This window comes from Panthera leo, chromosome B2 (assembly GCF_018350215.1).
Source record: "Panthera leo isolate Ple1 chromosome B2, P.leo_Ple1_pat1.1, whole genome shotgun sequence".
Classification (NCBI taxonomy): Eukaryota; Metazoa; Chordata; class Mammalia; order Carnivora; family Felidae; genus Panthera; species Panthera leo.
In genome coordinates this window covers 138,132,721-138,147,690 of record NC_056683.1, presented here as the reverse complement: position 1 = coordinate 138,147,690, position 14,970 = coordinate 138,132,721, and the positions used below count along the sequence as shown (strand labels likewise).

The 14,970-nt window shown below is 38.3% G+C and overlaps 1 protein-coding gene across 12 annotated transcripts in view; it reads left to right on the top strand.

The window, feature by feature from the left end:
• The window catches only part of IPCEF1 (interaction protein for cytohesin exchange factors 1), a 180,657-nt gene that overhangs the window by 48,820 nt on the left and 116,867 nt on the right, over nt 1-14,970 (top strand). For 6 of the 12 annotated variants that reach the window (XM_042940121.1, XM_042940117.1, XM_042940110.1 and 3 more), the window contains one exon: nt 8,191-8,234. The exons of 5 other annotated variants lie outside the window; for them this stretch is intronic. The gene's annotated coding sequence lies outside the window, so the exon portion shown is untranslated. Of the gene's footprint in view, nt 1-1,170; nt 2,080-8,190; nt 8,235-14,970 lie in introns of those variants that run through there. One more of the 12 variants, XM_042940115.1, reaches the window with a different exon arrangement.

Here is a 14,970-nt window from a genome sequence, read left to right as displayed (position 1 = left end):
CAACAAATAAAAATGTCCTCTTGATTTGAGATTATATAATTGATTATATAATAACTCATGAAGTGTTTGGGAAGTTAAAGTTAAGCGGCTGGCTTAAATTTAGCTTGAGTTATTATTAAGTTTTCTACAAACCAATTCTAAAAAGACACTTGAGGGACAACTTGAGAAATTGTTAAGGTTGTGTGTATGTGAAATATCACGCCAATATATTTTCTAATGTGTCCTTAAATTTTTTTAAGGAAATTATTTTAAGGTTCTCTAAAATTGGGCCGGATGATCCTGAATCTCATGCTTTCCTTTAACAGTGAATTTGAGGTAAACAATCTTTGCATTCTGCTGTTTGTGTGGCTCTTTCCCTAAAAGCAAACACCTTTATACCATGAAATATTTGAGGTTGCTCTGACCATTGAGCCTTAAAAATGTTACTGATCTTGTTCTCAAAGGCACTTTTGTGCTTTATGTGCTGGTTTTCAAACACTGAAAAGGTACATGTGGACTTTCAGATTATTCTGCACCCTAGGATCTCCTGCTCAATAACTGAGAGCAGAAAAGAATGCTCTTCAGAACATTACGGCTCATTAGGGTGCTGCCTAAAAATCTCATACATGCCTGACAAAGTTAGTGGAATGTCACGGCCTCTGCTGTGATTAAAGGTTCTAAATGTGTGTTGTCAAGCAGCTCAAATATTAGCTGTAATCCACATCCATGCCGAGCTCTACGATTAGGCCTTGTAGACAGAGAGCTATATGCACAGAATACCTCTGGTTGCGTTATAAATTTTCCAAATGAATGGAAAGAAAATGGGGCAGGAAATACACATTAAGAATGGGTGTCTCTGGGCTTTGAGATTATAGGTGATTTTCGTTTTTTAGTAACTTTTCTATTGCGTTTTAAAGTTTATAACAAGGCAGACAATTTTTTTTTCTGGTATCAAAAGTTTTATTTCTAAGAAGTGGAATAGATGCTGTAATTACTGGCAGACCCAACCTTGTGGTAAGGACATGCTGAACACGGGTCCTGAAAATGTGCCTTCCGACAACACTCAATAGAAGGCACCATTGTCAGACGTGCATATCAACTATGGGTTTAATCAAGCCATGGTGATGATCAAGAGGCAGCTCTAGGCAAGAAGGACCAAACAGCTAGAAATGTAGTGACTTTAGACCAATAGGGAAGAGATGAGAAGGGGAAAGATGTACTGTGTAATAAACATTTAGCATCTGCAGGCTACTCCTGCAGCTACTCCTCCCTCCCACCACAGGAAGTTGGGCGCGGGCAGCTCCTGTCAGTCTCTTTCTCTTTAGTGTGTTCTTTGCCTTTACCCAAAACTCGGGACACTGATATCCAGGCAAACAGCATTTTATGTGGAATACACACACAGTTTGGTCAGAGAGAGGTACAGAAGGAGAATTTTCCTCCCTGGAGGAAGTTGACACAGATGCGTCTCTACTCAGGGGAGTGCCTAGGGAAGGTGGCAGCACTTTGGGGGTGGACTAATAAGGTTAAAAGATGTGATTTTGGCCTCTGGGAGAAGCAGAGTAGGGAGTGGCAAAGCTCAGAAGTGAATTTTGTTCTTAGAATTCTCCTGCCTTCTTTATGTCCCCCTTCTGGGGCAGCTCCCTTCCCGGCCTCATGCCGCTTTCTGGCGGTCAAAGTCCCTACAATAATACACCCTTGAAATTCCTCACCCCCGCGGCCTCCTTTCCTTCAACTTCCTCTTCGTCCTTTTCTTGTTCCCAGTGCTTTGACTTCATCGTCATCAAATGTATCACAGAGCTCACAGTATATCAAGGGTCAAACATGGATAAGTTTGAGAGTCATGCATTTTGCCTCCTACGCGTAGCTAATAATTTGGAATAATTCATATTTGTTTGTTATAGTTTATAATTATTCCAAATTATTGAAAGTAACACTATCTTGAACCGCGTCCGGGTGAGAGTCGGCCAGCAAGATCTGCGAGGTTAGGTTGCAGCCAGCCCACTGCTAATGCGCACGCGCTTCAAAGCAGGTGGCCTCCCGCAGGCAGAGAGCGCTGGGTGAGCAGCTGGACCGCTTCAGAAAGGACTCGGGCTGAATCAGGTGCACCGCACGGGGTCCCAAGCCCTGGGGAAGAGGGGCTAAACTTTTCCGCAGTTGAGATTTAGACATTACGCACGTGACTGAAGCCCGGGTCCCCAAAAGGAGCTGGACGGGGAGAGCCTTGGGAACCCTGGTAAAAGCCTAGATGGGTGAGGAAGTCTGGCCGCGTGGCAGGAAGCGTTGCTCTGGCCTTGACCCGCCATAGCCCCCCTCTCTCTTCTAGAGTGTCTGTGGATTCCTAAGGGCGAGAGCTGTGGCCAAAGGAAGGCATGTATCACTGTGGAGAGTCCTCGTCAAAGTAATGGTCAGAAACAGGGGCACCTGGGTGGCTCAGTGAGTCAAGTGTCCCACTTCGGCTCAGGTCATGATCTCCCGGTCTGTCAGTCCCAAGTCGGACTCTGTGCTGACAACTTTCGATTCTGTATCTCCCCCTCTCTCTGCCCCTCCTCGGCTCACGCTCTGTCTCTCTCTCTCTCAAAAATAAACATTAAAAAAAAAATTTTTTTTTTTTTAAAGTAATGGTCAGAAACAGGTTTGTGTGTGTGTGGGGGGGGGTGGTCTGGCAGAGGTTGGGGGCTCACAGCAGCCACCTGTGAGCAGGAAACACCAGCCAGAGCAGAAGTCTTCATCTGTAAAATGGGAATAAAACCAGGACCAGCGTCATTGGGGTTGTTGTGAAAACGAAATGATCATACAGCATTTAGCACAGGCCTGCGCAAATTGAGTAACAATCAGCGTCCAGTAAGTGTTGCCTATTTTTATCTTCATCGTTGTTTCTGGGAGATCCCTTCTCCCTACTTATTTTCAAGTGGTTATGTAATTTGATTTTATGTGATCCAATGTAATGAATTTTGGCTGTGTTTTTGTTTTTAAGCAGAGAAATTGCTTCCCAGGATGTATTAGAAAAAGGTTAGATTAAACCTTAGGCTGATTGAACTTGAGCAAAGTTTTAAAAATAATTGTGGCATCTCCAAGTTGAATTTTTACCGAATAAAAAAACCGGCAGCAATGTCATTTTTTGCTCCAGGAAGATCGTGAGAATAACTAATAACACTTGGTGGAGGTTAATATAGTATTGAAAGTAGTAATTTTAACAATTTTGAACTCATTTTCAAAGACATAATTGGAATAATTTTCAGTAGACATCAGTCTTTGTTTGGGAGGAAATTACAGTGATTAAATTAACTGCAGGCAGCCTCTCATTGTTATTTGAAGATAATAGTCTGTTGAGGATTGGTGGAAAAAAATGAATGATACATGTTCTATTAAAGACTGTATAGCTGAAGAAATTTTCATCACTCGTTCTGTCTGGCTACAATTTATGTACTGAAGCCATAATTGTCAGATGCAACTTCCTTTACTGTATTTGGCCTAGAACACTAATCCAAATGAAGAATGAGAATAATGCTTTTCCTAGGATTAAAATATAGATTTTTCTTTTAAGGAGATGAATAATATGCCAGTTCACAAGAAAATAATATGCTTGCAGAACTCTGTGCAAGTTGAAAAAAAAAAGATTTATTCCTTCGTTAAGTATTTTCAGGTTTCTGTCTCTGCTTCCATATGAAATTGAACACTGGACAAAGACAGTAATATCACACCCACTATTTAGGCATTTGAAATTACTCTTTTACTTTGGAATGAGGCATTCAGATCACTGAGTGCTGATAAATTGTCCCTGGATGAAAGAGTAAGTGGACCTTGATCTGTCGTCTCGGCTTCAGGCTCCTTGGAGGTGGCAAAGTGGCTTTCATCAGTGGAAGATGTCACCCCGCTTCCTCAAGGTGTTTCCAAACTCCGTATGATTTAGATAGTATGTCTGAGGGTAAATACCACCCAGATAGACCTGGTGGTCTGAGTGTAATACCACCCAGGCACCTTCCCTGGACATGAGTGATACTGCTTTTTAAATTTCGGTATTACTATAAAAGTTGTCTGGCTTTTACTCCCATGACGACCCGTGACTCAGAGAGAAGAAAACCTGTTTGTGTTCTTTCTGGCTGGAATGTCTACTTAAGGATCTATGCATTGGTTGTGAATCAAGTTACATATACTGATAACTAAAACTTTTCTTAATTTGATCCTAAACTAAACAATATTGGGACTGTGTGGTCCAAAAGTAAAAGGAAAATTAAAAAGTAATTAATTTCATATGCTTAGAAGTTCTTGTCCCAATACTGATTACTATGCTATGAGACAATGCTGTTTTCATGTGTTGGGAAGCAGAAGGAATTGACAAAAAGTAAATAAATAAAGTCTTGCCCTGGGGAGAAAAGACGAGCTGGTGAATTACCAGTTGCACCAAACGCAAAGACATAAAAGTGAACAAAAGCCAATTACTTGGCATTCAATACAGCTAACATTCATCTCCTTTTATATTGTTTCTGACTTGATTATTGTAATTTCAAATCACAATAGTTAGAAAATGTTTTGATAAGGCATAATATTACATTGCCTTGTAATTTAACATACTAGAACTGTAAGGTACAAAGTTAGGACAATGGCGAGTGCAGGTTGTAAAAGAGAAAAATTGTCTAGATTTATGTGGTATGAGAGCACAGGGCTTCTTACTGAGGATGAGATTTACAGTATGACTATGCTTAAATTTTGGCCACAGATATAGTCTTCGTAGTTCTATAAACTTGGATACATTTTCATTCACACAGAAAAGGTGATTAAAAATACCTACCTAGTGGAGTTGTGCAAATTGAGTAAATGAATCCATGTCAAAGCGTTTTGTAAATTGCAAACTGTGACACTAATTTACTTTGCAGGAGACAATCATGAAGTGTTATTGATTGAAAGAAAATATTAATCCAACCTATTTTGTACTTTTTCTAATGTATAAAAAGAAGAAGAGCATTCCAGCTTCACATGTGTGCCTCTGCTAAAATTGTCACCTGAATGTAATTGTGAGGAGACAATTAGATAAACTTAATTTGAGGGACATTACACAAAAAATAACTGGTGTGGACTCTACAAAAATGTCAATTGTCAAAGACAAAGGAAATATATACACATGACAATATATACAATAGTGATCCTTGATTGAATCCTGGATTTAAAATAAAATATAATAAATACCCAGACTGAGACAATTGGGAAAATATGAACTGCATATTAGATAATAATATCACATCAAACTTCCTGTGTGTTTATTATTTTGTAATTATGGTAGGATATTTGTTCTTAGGAGGTACATACTAAAGTTGTGCTTTTTAGTTTTTATTTAAATTCCAGTTAGTTAATGGGGCGCCTGGGTGGCTCAGTCAGTTAAGCGTCTGACTTGGGCTCAGGTCGTGATCTCGTGGTTCATGAGTTCAAGCCCCGCGTCAGGCTCTGTGCTGATGGCTCGGAGCCTGGAGCCTGTTTCAGATTCTGTGTCTCCCTCTCTCTCTGACCCTCCCCCGTTCATGGTCTGTCTCTCTCTGTCTCAAAAATAAATACACGTTAAAAAAAAATTAAAAAAAAATTCCACTTAACGTACACTGTGATGTTAGTTTCAGGTATACAATATAGTGATTCAACACTTCCTTTACATCACCTGGTGCTCATCTCATCACAAGTGCACTCCTTAATATCCATCACTTATTTAACCCATCCCCCCAACCATCTCCCTTTGGTAACTATCATTTTGTTCTCTAGAGTTAAGATTTGTTTCTTGGTTTGCCTCCCCCGTCTCTTTTTTCCCCCCTCTTTGTTTGTTTGCTTTGTTTCTTAAGTTCCACATATGAGTGAAATCATAGGGTATTTGTTTTTCTCTGACTTACTTCGCTTAGTTAATACTCTCTAGCTCCATCCATGTCATTCCAAATGGCAAGATTTCATTCTTTTTTATGGCTGAGTAACATTCCATCACACACACACACACACACACACACACACCACCTCTTCCGCTTGGGTGGTTTCATCTCACACACACACACACACACACACACACACTACACACACACACATCACCTCTTCCGCTTGAGTTGTTTCCATAATTTGGCTATTGTAGATAAAGCTGCTATAAAACATTGGGGTATATGTATCCCTTTGGGTTAGTAATTTAGTATTCTTTGGATAAACACCCAGTAGTGCAATTGCTGATTCATAGGGTAGTTATATTTCTAACTTTTTGAGGAACTTTCATACTGTTTTTCAGAGTGGCTGCACCAGTTTGCATTCCCATCAACAGTGCAAAAGAGTTCCCTTTTCTCCACATCCTTGACAACACCTATTGTTTCTTGTGTTGTTGATTTTAGCCATTCTGACAGGTTTGGGGTGATAGCCAGGCTAGAGTTCTTAGGGATGAACCATCTTTGTAAGTAATTCTCAAATGGTTTGGTAAAATATTTACATATATAGACAGAGAAATAAAGCAAATGTGGCAAAATGATAATCACTCTGGAATCTAGTGAAGGCTTTCCAGGTGTTCATTGTTCATTGTTAAGTATTCCCACAGCTTTTCTGTAGTTTAAATTTTTTTTCAAAATGAAAACTTGGAGGAAAATTTATAAAGTTAAAAAACCTAAATCCTCAAAACACTTGAGTCATTAAAAAACAGATCTTCCTGAAATATATCTGTCCTTTACAGATCATGTTTTTCTACCATCTCATTGTACTGTGAGGTATAAATATATAGGCTTAAAAAAGAAGAATCTTGCAGCAAAAGTGGTGCTTGAAGGAAATTTATAGAATGGAACGCATATATTAGAAAAGAAGAAAGATCTAAAATCAATAACCTAAGTTTCCATTTTGGGAATTTAGAAGAACAAATTAGGTCCAAAGTAAGAAAAGACAGAATAATATTAGCAAAATTCAATGAAATGGGAAACAGGCAATTAATCAGCTTCCGTGGAAGCTGTAGTCATATCACCTCTTTCATTTCTGATATTAGTAACTTGTGTCTTCTCTCATTTTTTTTCTCAGTTAGCCTGGCTTGAGGTTAATTGATTTTATTGATCTTTTCAAAGAACCAGCTTTTGGTTTCATTGATTTTCCCTATTGAAAACTTATGTCCACACAAAAATCTGCACATGGATGTTTACAGCAGCTTATTCACAACTGCTAAAACTTGGAAGCAACCAAGATGCCCTTCAGTAGGTGAAGGGATAAAGAAACTAATACATTTAGAAAATGGAATATTAGTAAGTGCTAAAAAGAAATATGTTATTGAGCCATGAAAAGACACGGAGGAAACTTTAACGCGTATTACTAGGTGAAAGGAGTCCATATGAGAAGGCTACATACATACTATATGATTACAGCTATGTGACGTTCTGGAAAAGGCAAAACTATGGACACAATAAAAGTTCAGTGGTTGTAGGGGTGGGAGAAATGAATGAATACACAGGGTGATGAAAATGCTATAATATTATATCATATGATATTATAACATGATATAATGATAGATACAGGTCATTGTACATTTTTCTATAAACATAGAGTATACAACACAAATAGTGAACTGTAAGGTAAACTATGGACTTTAGCTAATTATGATGTGTCAGTGTAGGTTCATCCTTGGTAAAAAAATATATATACTGTTCTGGCGAATGATGTTAATAATGGGGGAGACTATGCACATGTGCGGGCAGGGGACATAGGGGACATCTCTGTGCCCTCCTCTCAGTTTTACTGTAAACCTAAAACTGCCCAAAAAAATGAAGTCTTACAAAAACCTGTACTTTTAAAAACTTATGATTTAGGCAATGAGTGGGATGATTATTACTAATATGAAACATTTTCCCACTGACAGAATTCCAGGAAAACAGATGGAAGTTCTAAATTCATGTGCACATCTTTCAAGATACTTAAAAGCAAAGTAAAAATATATCTTGAGGAGTGTTTAAAGGGATTTGAACATTATTTTCACTTTATCTTTTAGAAAACATTCAGTTCCAGGGGATCTCAGTTTAATGATTTTCCTGCTAGTTTACTACCTAGGTCTTGTTCTTTTTGGGGAGATAGAACTTTTTGTCTCATTTTTTATTTGGATAGTTATTATGATGAGTGAGTTCTTATTCTGTTACCTCTTCTTGGATGTAATAGGATTCTGACTTCCTCCTAGGCCGTTGGGTCCAGGCAGAAATATTATGACCCCTTTCTTGTCCTTTTCTTGTACAGATCAGAGGCAAGAGAGCTGGAACGAGGACACTCACAGCTTTTTGGTATGTAATTGAAAATTCCTCAAAACGAATTCTTTCTTTTAGTGACTTTTATGAACTGAAGGGCCTGTACTCTACTTTGTTATTCTAATTTGTGAACCAAACTGTAATAGTCTGTGTTTATTTTCCTGTAACAGCCAATATTTATGCTTTGCCTAATATTAATGCAGAGGGAAGCTAATAGTATTAATGAATAACTACTCATCTTTGGTCCTCTGGATTTCCCTTGAAAGTGGATTCATGGTGGTAATTGCTTCTCAGTGGGAGGGTTTTTGTTTTCTTAAAAAATTTTTTTTAATGTTTTTATTTATTTTTGAGGCAGAGAGAGACAGAGCATGAGCAGGGGAGGGGCAGAGAGAGAGGGAGACACAGAATCTGAAGCAGGCTCCAGGCTCTGAGCGGTCAGCACAGAGCCCGACAAGGGGCTCGAACTCACAGAGTGTGAGATCATGACCTGAGCTGAAGTTGGACGCTTAACCAACTGAGCCACCCGGGCGCCCCTCAGTGGGAGGATTTTTTAGTAAAGCAATTTATATATGGAATGATCTTTTCTGATCTCCTTGGTGGTCAGGAACATACCATAACTACCAAAGTACCATAGATGTATAATTGTGTGAAGAACCTACTTTATAAGCAAGTATGTGTTTAGATGCTCAAGTGCAAGTTGAATGATCTAGAAAATGAGGCATTTACTGATCTAAATTTACTACTGATTCAAATAAAATATTTATATTTAATAATTATAAAAGTAAGGTAATCTTAAGATGTTCTTGCCTTTAAAGTTCATCACTAATGGATCTAGGCACTAATGGATCTCGTTTTTGAATATGTGTGTAGTTCTCATTTTTCCTTTGATTTTATATTTATAAAATAATTTTAAAAGAATTATTGTATTTCTTTGCTCCTGACTAAGACATCCATCTCTTGTTTGGTTTAATTCCTTTTTAAATTTTTTTTTTAACGTTTATTTATTTTTGAGACAGAGAGAGACAGAGCATGAGTGGGGGGGAGGGGCAGAGAGAGAGGGAGACACAGAATCGGAAGCCGGCTCCAGGCTCCGAGCCGTCAGCCCAGAGCCCGATGCGGGGCTCGAACTCGCGGACCGTGAGATCGTGACCTGAGCCGAAGTCGGACGCTTAACCGACTGCGCCACCCAGGCGCCCCAGTTCAATTCCTTTTTAAAGATGAAATACAATTCTAAACTTGCTGGGGAATGCATGGGAAGCATTCTTTTCAGAGCTATCTATCAAGGACACATTGTTTTGGTGTGTGACTCTATGGATATAACTGAAAGTCTGGTAATTTTTCAGAAAATATTAATATATGAATTTAACTATTATTTTTCTGTTAGCCAAACCATAACAAGAATGATCACTATTGACCGTGGTATGTATTTTCTACCACTCCCAATTATATTGCAACTGTCTTTGAAACATTGCTACCCGTGACCCATTAGTCACCATCATTCATTTTGGTGACCATCTTCCTCTCTTTTCCTTCTATAATTGTTAAAACCCATTGTTCTTGTTGTCCAAGTCACTGACAAAAAATTAGTTTTGGTGCACATGTTTGCTGTTGAGATGTCTTCAAACACATAAAGTCTTATTGTTTCAACTTGTGTGTACTTGAGATATATATTTATTCATGAGACACATTATGTGATTCAGGTCAAGAAAACTCTCACGTTGCCTTCTACGGTAAAGAAGGCTTTATTGGCCATCATTCAATATTTTGTTGAGGAATTTTTTTTTTTTTTCAACGTTTTTGTTTTTTTTTTTTTTTTTTTAATTTATTTTTGGGACAGAGAGAGACAGAGCATGAACGGGGGAGGAGCAGAGAGAGAGGGAGACACAGAATCGGAAACAGGCTCCAGGCTCCGAGCCATCAGCCCAGAGCCTGACGCGGGGCTCGAACTCACGGACCGCGAGATCGTGACCTGGCTGAAGTCGGACGCTTAACCGACTGCGCCACCCAGGCGCCCCGTTGAGGAATTTTAAGGGATACTTTTTATGCATACATTTTTCATTGATGATTTACAAACTAGTTACCAGAAGGTATTGAAAAAAAAATGGTGGATTTTACCATCTCTAGAAGTTGTCAATTACCAAGTACTTTTTCTAGCAAAACATTTCTGATCCTTAGATCAGGGGCCTCCTCATTATGAAAGGTAACCAGAAAGAGCCCAGCTTGTTATCAGAAAAAGGTATGTTATGAGGGAACCCCGTGTTGGTAGAAAGACCAGGTTAGATGAACTCTCTGGTCTCTTGTAATGTAAAATTTGATAATTCTTATGGATGATGATACTTAGCCAATGACCACATTAGATAATCTCAGTTTTGCTAAGGATTATAGAAATTCTTGCTCTGAACAAAATCAGAGACAGGGTATAGTGGTGAAAATGATAGTCTCTGAACTCAGACGGCCTGGGTTTGATCTCGTCTCTGACACGACCTATGTGACCTTGGTCATTTTACTTAACATTTAGCTGCCTCACTTTCCTCACGCGTTGAATGGAGACAGTAATAGTACCTCATAAAGCTGATGCAAGGATTTAATGAGTTAATATGACTATAGCTCTTGGAACAACAGATAGTATATAGACATTCAACAAATGTCTATAGTTGATAGTAATGAATGAATGATGTCATCAGCTGGGGCATCTGTGCCTCTTGGAGATACTTACACAGTTGTCACTAATCCCCCAAATTTATGATGCGTAAGAGTACAATACATCTGACAACGATTTCTAGGAGTTTCTAGCAACCAACCTCTTCAAGTTTCTTGATGCTGTCTTGGTTCTACCTGAAGCCAACGTGAAGACAAAGCTCAGACTGTTGATTAATTTCTACTTACCCCAACATTGTGGATGTCACTTCTGTCACTCCATTTTTCTTCATTTTCTGGGCCCAATTTTCCATCTTCCTCTCATTGCCTTTCATAGGCCTTTCTGCGTGCATTTAAACACTTCTGGACGTAACATTTTACAACAGAGGGGCTTATTAATAATAGAAAAATTATTATTTCTCTAGCAAAGCTAGATGTTTACCTAAGAGAAAGTCTTGAACAGCTACTAGGGGAATACAATGTCTTCCAACTTGATGCAAAAGCATAGTAATAATTTTCATCTTTACTATCGTCATTAAGCAATTTTATAGTCACTCAGATATATTAAAGGCATAATTCTCAGTCCAAGTGTGTAATGAGAGTAGGCAGTTCACATTTCATTCTCATTTACACATGCCTACATTTCTGGTTCCGTGATTATTTTTAGTTCTTCATAGAATTTTTCTTCACTTTTTAAAATTGTGGTAAAATACCCATACCATAAAATTTACTGTGTGAGCCATAAGATTTACTGTGTGAACCATACGATTTACTGTGTGAGCCATTTTTAAAGTTTATTTGTTTATTTTGAGAGAGAGAGAGAGAGAGAGAGAGAGCGCAGGGGAGGGGCTGAGGTGGGGGGGGAGGGGAGAGAATCCCAAGTAGCCTCCATGCTGGATGGAGATCATGACCTGAGCCAAAACCAAGAGTTGGATGCTTAACTGACTGAGCCACCCAGGCACCCCCCCCCCCCCGTGTGAGCCATTGTTAAGTGTAAAATTGAGTGGTATTAAACACATTCACGTTACCATGCGACCATCACCACCATCCATCCCTGCAACCCTTTTCATCTTGTAGAACTAAAACTTTACACCTGTTAAACAATAACTCTCTTCCCCTCTTTTCCCTTCCCCTCAGCCCCTGGCAACCCAACCATCATTATATTTTTTTGTCTTTAGATTTTGACATGCTAGGAAGTCCTTCCTGCAAGTGGAATTGTACAGTATTTTTCTTTTTGTGCTTGGCTCATTTCACTTAGCCTAACGCCCTCAGGGCTCATCCATGCTTTGGCACATGTCCACATTTCCTTCCTTTAAAAGGCTAAATAATATTCCCTTGTGTGTATATATACCACATTTTGCTTATCCATTTATCTATTGACAGACACTTGGGTTGCTTCCACATTTTAGCTATTGTGAATAATGTTGCTGTGAGCATAGATGTAGAAATATCTCATTGCGACCCTGCTTTTAAAATACTTATGGGTAAATACTTATGGGTATTTAAAATACCCATAAAATACTTACGGGTAAATACCCAGAAGTGGAATTGGTGGATCATATGTTAGTTCTACTTTAAATTTTAAATTGTTTTTCACCACAGCTGTACCATTTTACATTCCAACCAACACTTTTCATGGAATTGTTAAGTACAGAATGCTTGTCTAATTATTTTGACATATTCCTACTGGGCAGCGAATATTGTGAAGTTTGAAGTGAATACATTTTGAATGTAAGGTTATATTTTTCCAATTCATTTTTTTCCTGCTGTGCCTATGAAGGCTATGTTCTAAGACCCACTTAATGTTAATTTATGTTACCAGGTGATTCAGAGCGTCAGTGGACTTTTTCCAGAACAGAAACATGTGGGGCCAAGTTTCATACCTCTAATGGAAAAACAACTTGCACTCCAAGGATTTATTGGCTTAGTTTAAAATAAACTCTGTATTAAATTCCTATGCGCTGGCAGTTAAGGAATAGATGACCACATATGTTTTCTTCTGAAGGCTTGTAATTTTTTTTTGCACAAAATACACCAATGTGACCAGGAATGGGGACACTGGATTACAAAGAAAGAATTGGCTAGCTGAAAAAATACTTATGTAGAGGATTGAAACAGAATCTACAAGCTTTTCAAATTATCAAGAGAACAGGCTGACATTTGTGGTGTTATTTTTTCTGGTTAAATAATATTTGTGCTTTTTAATATTTTGGTTCAAAAATAACAGATACAGCTTTCTAAGGGACAGAACCCAACTCCCAAACTGAGAAGTTATTAGCTGAAAATCTCACAGTCTTTTGAGGTTATTTCCACAAATTAGTGGGTCACTTTCTCAGAAAATCTTCTGCATTTATTGTTTATGGACAGTGAGCGTAGAAAGGAGGAGGAATAAGCTTACTTACAGAACAAAAGTATTCTGGTTGCCAGAGATTTCATTTGTTTATTAGTTCATTTGTTTACTATGCTCCATTGAAATATCAGTGTCTTCCCTAAGAAAACCACTTTCCAACTAAAGTGTTCATAAAAGGGACTGACAACCTTGGGTATATGTCAGTTTACTTTACACAGGAATTTAAATAGAACTTAAAAAATGTAGCAAAGACTTTTGTAAATGATTAGTAAGGCACCAGGAGCGCTTGTCAGGGGCACCTAGGCCATGCTGTGGTAGCAAATTAACCTTGAAGCCTCAGTGGCTTACCACAAGGAATTTTTATTTCTTATTCACGCTCTGTGTTCAATGCCAGTCCCAAGAGAAGGGGAAGGCCCTTCTTCTCCACATGGTCTCTTAGAGGGGTGAGCCGATGGAAGTCCCATCTCCTTGTGGCACCACCATGGCAGCAGATGGCTTCAGGGTTTGCCACGACAGGGAAAAGGAATGTGGAGCACTCATACTCTTCTCCAAACTGGAAGTGATGCACATCACCTCCACTCAGAACCCATGGGCCAGAGGTAGTCGCACTGCCTTTCCCAACAACCTGGGGCTGGTGGTCTTCCTGGGGTGCGAGGGAGGAGAGAGAACCTAGATTTAATAAGCACCAATAACTTTCTCTTTGATGAATTCTGCTGGAGTTTTGGATTAGGCATCTCTATAAAACAATTTTCCTTTTGAAATCAGTCACATTCATGATTCTTTATGTTTTTCTATGTAGGTAAGTAATTTTCATCTTTTTATTAATTTAGTAATTAATTTCACATTTTTAATGTGGTAATTCTAGGCAGGAATAAATAAAATAAAGATTATTGAGAAGGAATTAGTAAAGGTATAGATGTAATCAACCATGAAAAAAATGTCTATGGAAAAAATGGCCATCATATGTCAATGTATCTATAGGCTTCATTTGTATTATCAATCATACTTCATTATTTCTTTTTCTTTTCTATAAAACCATAACTAGAACTTAAATGAGACTCCAAATGTAGTAAGGGTTGATTGCAAAATCAGCGCAAGGTATATTGTATGGAAATAAGGAACTATACTTTAGATCAGTTTTAATAGATTGTCCTTAATTTATTTTATACTTTTTCCCTCCATTATATGCTCATCTTTTCCTGAATCTTAATCTCATGTTTTTTTTTCCTTTCTTATATCTCATTTTTCTCCTTAAGTTTCTTTTTCCATTTATCAAAGTATTTTATCAAGCAATATTTTCATATTGGGTACACGGGGAATAAACATGTCTGCAAATGTATTTTACCCTCATGACTGATTGTGTGTCTGAATTATAGAATTTTATGTGCACATTTATTTTGATTGAGAACTTAGAAGGCATTGCTCCAATACCCTTTAACATTCCATGCTGCCTGTTGGAAATCTGATGTTATTCTTATTCTTGCTTCTTTGTAGATAATACCATTTTATCCTGTCTGTAAACTTTTAGAATTCTTCGTATGCCTTTGCAATTCTGAAATTCCACAAGTCATATTCATCATGTTCAGCTGTACATCTTCTTAAAAATGTCTGGTTCAGCATTTTGTGGCGCAGGAAGATTTCTTTTTTCCCCGTCTCTGGAAGCTCTCTTCCCATTTATTCTTCCCACCAGGTCACCAAGATGGCCACTGCTAACTCCAGGCTTGCACGGTCCTCATGGCTCAAACCCCAGAAAAAATGACAAGCGACTTTCCCAATGCTGCAGGC